Source organism: Orycteropus afer, unplaced genomic scaffold (assembly GCF_000298275.1).
Source record: "Orycteropus afer afer isolate SDZICR_OR568_19922 unplaced genomic scaffold, OryAfe1.0 scaffold00031, whole genome shotgun sequence".
In the NCBI taxonomy this organism is placed as follows: Eukaryota; Metazoa; Chordata; class Mammalia; order Tubulidentata; family Orycteropodidae; genus Orycteropus; species Orycteropus afer.
This window is the reverse complement of record NW_006921618.1, coordinates 12297199-12303074: the sequence shown is the minus strand read 5'-3', so window position 1 is coordinate 12303074 and position 5876 is coordinate 12297199.

The window sequence follows — 5876 nt, the reverse complement described above, 5'->3', positions numbered from 1 at the left end:
GAGGGGGAAGAGGAGGAGGAGAAGAAGAAGTTGTTGAAGTAGTTGGTGGGATCCCGCCATGTCAGCAGTAGTGGTTTTAGGCCTCCTTGGCTAGAGGAGTTTGTATGTGTGGGCATGTGCCTCCATTGCCCTTTTTCCAGCTGCTTGCCTTGCTACCCTGCCCATTCCCCCTACAGCAGTAGTTCTCCCTGAGATGCTTATTAAAAAGATAACATCCCAGAGCTGCTGTATCCACAGGTGGGGTCCCAGAAATTTGGGCCCCAGGAGATGTGTGTATAGGTGACCTGAGAACCTGACCTTGCAAAAACCAGCCTAATTCACTGGGACTGTGCCTAATTCACCCTGAGAACCCAAGACCCCTCATCCAGACATGGTGCTCAATATGCCTGTTGAAGTGAATCCAGTGTCTGCTCCTGAGGCCAGCCCTTCTGGAAGGCCCATCCTTCTAAGCTGAGCTCAGGCGGGTCCTGGCACTTATCTCCTGGTGGTGGTGTGTGGGGGGTGGGTGCTAAGGAGTAAGAGGGCTGAGTGCAAGGAATCTTCCCTCTCCCAACACTGCTGCTCTGACTTCAGTCTCCTTACTAGTAAACTAGAGACAGATAGCTACCATCCAGTCAGCTCTTACTCCTAGCAACCCTCTGTAGGACAGAATGGAATATTGCCCAGTCCTGTGTCAGCCTCATGATCACCAGCATGTTTGAGCCTGTCATTGCAGCTACTGTGCCAATCCATCTCAAAGGTCTCCCTCACCATTGTGCTGTCCTCCACTTTATCAGACACAATGTCCTCCTCTGGGAACTGATCCTTCCTGATGATGTGTCCAAAGCAAGTGAGTCAGACAGTGTTCTAATAAGACACTTAGGGTTTTCATTGGCTGATTTTTTGAAGTAAATTTCCAGATCTTTCTTCCTGGTCTGCCTTAGCCTGGATGCTCCTTTGAAACCTATCATGGGTGACTTGCTGATATTTGAAATACTGGTGGCATGGTTTCCAGTGTCATAGCATCTTTTGGTTACCTAGTGCCTCTCTGACAAGAAAATACCACAAATAGGATGACTTTAACAAACAGGAGTTTATTCTCACAATTTGGAGGCTTTAAGTCCAAGTTCAAAGTGCCAGGCTCTAGGGGCTGGGTGAAAGCCCCTCAACCCTGGGCTTCAGCTCTGCCTCCTGCTCCCAGCCCACTGGAGCTAGAGGCTTTTCTTCACTCAGACAGCTGCTGGCTGATGAGGCTGACAAGCCCAAGGTTGACAAGTAAAAAGGCACAGTCCCGATGTTACCAAACCACATGACAGGCCATCAATTCAAATCCATTCAAAGTCCCAAGGTCAGCAGAGAATGGCAGGCTGCTGAACAACAACATGGCTACATGCAGGGTTCAAGCGTGCCATAAGCTAGAGATCATTCCCCCAAGGCTTCTCCTTATATACAGGAAGCAAACCACATCCCAAAGGTGGCTAATCAGATGCTCACAATAAATTCCACCATGGAGTCGATTACCAGTCTCATCATGGGGAACACGACATCCAGCTGCCCAGCCACTCAACAAGGCCCAGCCAAGTTGACACACAAACTTAACTACCACACAGCAACATGCAAGCCATCAGTGTACAACAAACTGCAAAAATAGGCAGAGATAATAGCTACCTCATGGGATTACTGTGACGATTAAATGAGGTCATGCCTGAAGAGCCTTTAGCACCATGACTGGGCCTGCATATGGTAAGAACCCAATAGAAATCAGCATTTAGAATAAAGTCCCAGTTTCCTAGCCTGGATTATGAAGCTGTGTGAGCTGACTACTGCCTGCCTCTCCCTTCTTAGTTTGTAGCACTCTCCCTCTTGTCAATTGGCCTTTTACCTTGGATTAGCCAAACTCATTCCCAAAGCAGGGCCTTTGCACATACTGTTCTCTGTGCTTAGAATTTTTTTTCTCTGATCTTCTTATAGAGGCTTCCCTTTGACTTTCAGATGTTGGCATATATGTCATCTCTTCAGACAGGACTTCCTTGGCTTCCGATCTAAAAAACTTCTCCAGTCACCCACTTTTAATATTCTACAGAGCATTTGTAGCTGTTCAGTATTCTTGCTCTCTCTTTCTTTGCTTGTCATCTGCCTCCACCTGCCTAGAATGTCAGCTTCGTAAGACCAGGAACCTTGTATTTCCTACCTACCATGCAGCCTGGAACCATGCACAGTATAGCTGGGGCCCAGTAAGTGTCCCTTTTGGCCATTGTTATTATTAAATACCCAGAATCTGACCACCACTCTTGCAGGCTGGCCCAGCCCACCACCATCTCTCTCCTGGATTATTGCAATAGCCCCTGCTTTCTTCCTGCCTCCCTGCAGACTTTCAACCCAGCAGGGATCCTTTTTATTCTTGTTGTAAAAAAAATATGTGTATATATAGCACAACATTTGCCAGTTCAACATTTTTCAGGTGTGCAATTTAGTGATAGCACTTACATTAGTCATATGCAATCATTACCCATAATTGTTGCCAAATTTCCTATTGATTCCTAAACAGTGGCTCCCCCTCCCCCCCTTCCTCCTGCGCCTGGTAACCGCTAACAAATTCACAACTATGCATTTGCCAAGGAGCCCTGGTGGTGCGATGGTTAAGCTAAGCGTTCAGCTGCTAACCCAAGGGTTGGCAGTTTGAACCCTCCCAGCAGCTCTACAGGAGGAAGACCTGGCAATCTGCTTCCATAAAGATTACAGCCAAAAACACTCCCTAGAGCAGTTCTGCTGTGTCACATGGGATTGCTGTGAGTTGGAATTGACTCAGTGACCCCAAACTACATGTTTGCCTATTCTTATATAAGGGGGTGCCTTGGTTCTCTAGTGCTATTATAACAAGTACCACAGGTGGATGGCTTTAACAAACAGGAATTTATTCTCTTACAGTTTGTTGTTGTTGTTGTTATGTGCCATCAAGTTGGATCTGACTCACAGCGACCCCTCCTTGGGTTTCCAAGGCGGTTTCACTAAGGAAGTAGATTGCCCAACCTTCCTTCTGAGGAGTGGCTGGTGGGTTTGAACCTCCAGCCTTCTGGTTAGCAGTCAAGTGCTTTAGGCACTACGCTACCAGAGCTCCCTCTTACAGTTTAGGAGGCTTAAAGTCCAAATTTAGAGTGTGGGCTCTAGGGGCTGGATGAAGGCTCCATGACCTTGGGCTACAGCTCTGCCTCTTATTCCCTGCCCACTGAAGCTTGAGGCTTCTCATAACTCATGTAGCTGCTGAGGCTGATGAACCCAAAGTCGGCAAGTAGAGTGGCACAATCCCAAGATCAACAGGCACAGGGCAGGCCACTGGTTCAAATCCAGGAACAGTCTCAAAATCGGCAGGCAACTCGGCAGGCCGCTGGATGAAAACTTGGCCAAATGCAAGATCCAAACATGCCAAAAAGCCAGAGACCTTTCTCAAAGCTTCTGAAGGCACCTACTTAGCTGCTCACAGCCGATTCCACCATAGAGGTGACTGCAAGCTCATCAAGGGGAGTAACTACATCTAGCTGCCAAGCCACTCAAAACCACAACCCAACCAAGTTGACATACATACTTAACTACCATAGCGGGATTATATAATATTTGACCTTTTGTGATTGACTTATTTCACTCAGCATGATGTTTTCAAGGTAGCAGGGATCCTTTTGTGTGTGTGTGTGTGTGTGTGTGTGTGTATGATTTGGGTGAAAGTTTACAGAGCAAATTCACTCTCCATACAGCAGTTCACATACACTTTGTCTCATGACATTGACTACAAGTTACCACAATGCAACAGCTCCCCTCCCACTTCCTCCCAACAGTCACCTCTTCCCTCTGTCCATCCCTCCATACAGTCCTGCCTCCTGAACTGTCTCCCTGTGCATAAACAGCCTTCTTTCTCCCATGATTGTTCTCTCCAAGGAGTGTATCTACCTAGTGTAAAGGTTCACCTCATATACCTGTCTTTTGTTTGGCTGGAAGCCACAGGTGTGGGTTCAATTCCAGACCCGAAGAGTGGTTAGGGGCCATAGTTTCAGTGGTTCTTTCAGGTTCTATCAGAATAGCAAAGCTGGTCCCTTTTTTTTTTTGTAAAATGATTTTGAGTTTTGTCTCACATTGTTCTCCCTCTCTATCCAAGATCTCCTACATAGATCCCCCTCCTCGTGATTGACAGTGGTAGCCAGGCACCATCTAGTTCTTCTGGTCTCATAGTCATATAGGCTAAGGATTGCATGGTGTACCAGTTCCATGAATCTTTGGTTTTCTTCATTCTTCTTTGCTCTGGAAGAGGGGCAACCCATCGTTGCATCTAGATGGCTGCTTGTAAGCTTTTAAAAGATCCCAGTCACTACTCGCCAAAATAGGAGGTGGAACAATGTTTTGTGTAATGTTATGCCAATTGAGCCTGATGTCCCCAAGGTAGCAGGGATCCTTTTAAAACCTAAGTCCAATCATCCCGCTCCTCAACTGAAAACTCTTCCTTGACTCCCCACTTTCTCACAGATTAAAAGACCAAAGCTTTAGACTGTCTTCCAGGACCATGCACAGTGTCCCCCACCTTCCCCTCACTCCCTCCACTCCAGCCACACTGGCCTTCTTACTGGCCCTTGAACACACCAGGCATACTCCCAACTTAGGGCCTTTGCATTTGCTGTTCCCTCTGTCCAGAACATGCTTCCTTCAGAAATCCACATGGCTCATTCCCGCTTGTTCTTTATATCGTCACTCTTCTTGGCAAAGACTTCCTTGAACACCTTAAAATTCTAACCTTTGTCTCCATCCATGGCTGGCTTCCAGGGATGCAGCCAGCCCCATACTTGGTGTATCATTCTCTACAGTGCTGCTTGCAAATTCTTATGTGAATTTGTAAGTGATGTCTGACGGGACAATGAGGCTTGCTCAGGGGGCTTGAAACCTCAACCCACATGCAGTCCTAACTCCCACCCTGTCCCCAGGATAGGTTCTCAGCTACCTGCTGCCTGGCCAGCTAGCACCCTAGGCCCCACCAGCCTCTCCTCCCTGCCTCTGCTCCAAGATCTCAGCTGTCCTTTGTGCAGGATCCTGGGCACAGGCACAGTGAAGACTAGGGGTTGGGTGCATGCCCCCTACCATGTCTCAGGGCAGGTAGTGGCAGCAATTGTTCCCACCCTGGGTTGACAGTACCATGGCACCTCTGGTGGGTGGCGGGCTGGAGGTCATGTCTTAGGGCAGGCTTCTTACCCCAAGCCAGGTCCTCAGCTTACCCTGGCACAGAGGTTTAAAGACCCTTGGGATGTGCCCATCTGCCAAGGGTTGGGGCAGAGAGCCTGTGGAAGGAGACATGGCTGGTTTGACTTACCCAGACCCTGCCTCCTTTTGGGGCACCACCTGTCAGTCCAGGAGCTGGTGGGAGGGGGAAATGGCAGCTGTTGGGTCCCAGAGAGGGGGTAGTATCCCCATTGTGAGGCAGACTCCAGATGTCTATGAGGATCTTTACTTGCCCTGCCAGCATCCCTTTGTCTCATGAGTATCCCTGTACCCTGTGAAGGTCCCTGTTTCTAGGAATAATTGCTCACTCTATGTTTGGGGATCGCCCCTTCCTTTTCCCAACCTTCCTGAGGCTGTCTCGGGTCTGTCTCTTCTGGCAACCTCCAGGCACCCTCGGGTATGAGCCATCAAATATGAAAGGTGTAATTTCCATGATTTCATATGTAATCTTAAATGCTATGATATGCATTTAAAAATGGCATTACACAACATAAAGATGACTGGCAAAATTCATGCTAATAACTTCACTGCTCTATATCTCTACATTTGTTGTTATTTGCCATCGAGTCGGCCCCGACTCATAGCGACCCCTCCTTGGGTTTCCGAGGCAGTTATCACTACGGAAGTAGGATTGCCCAACC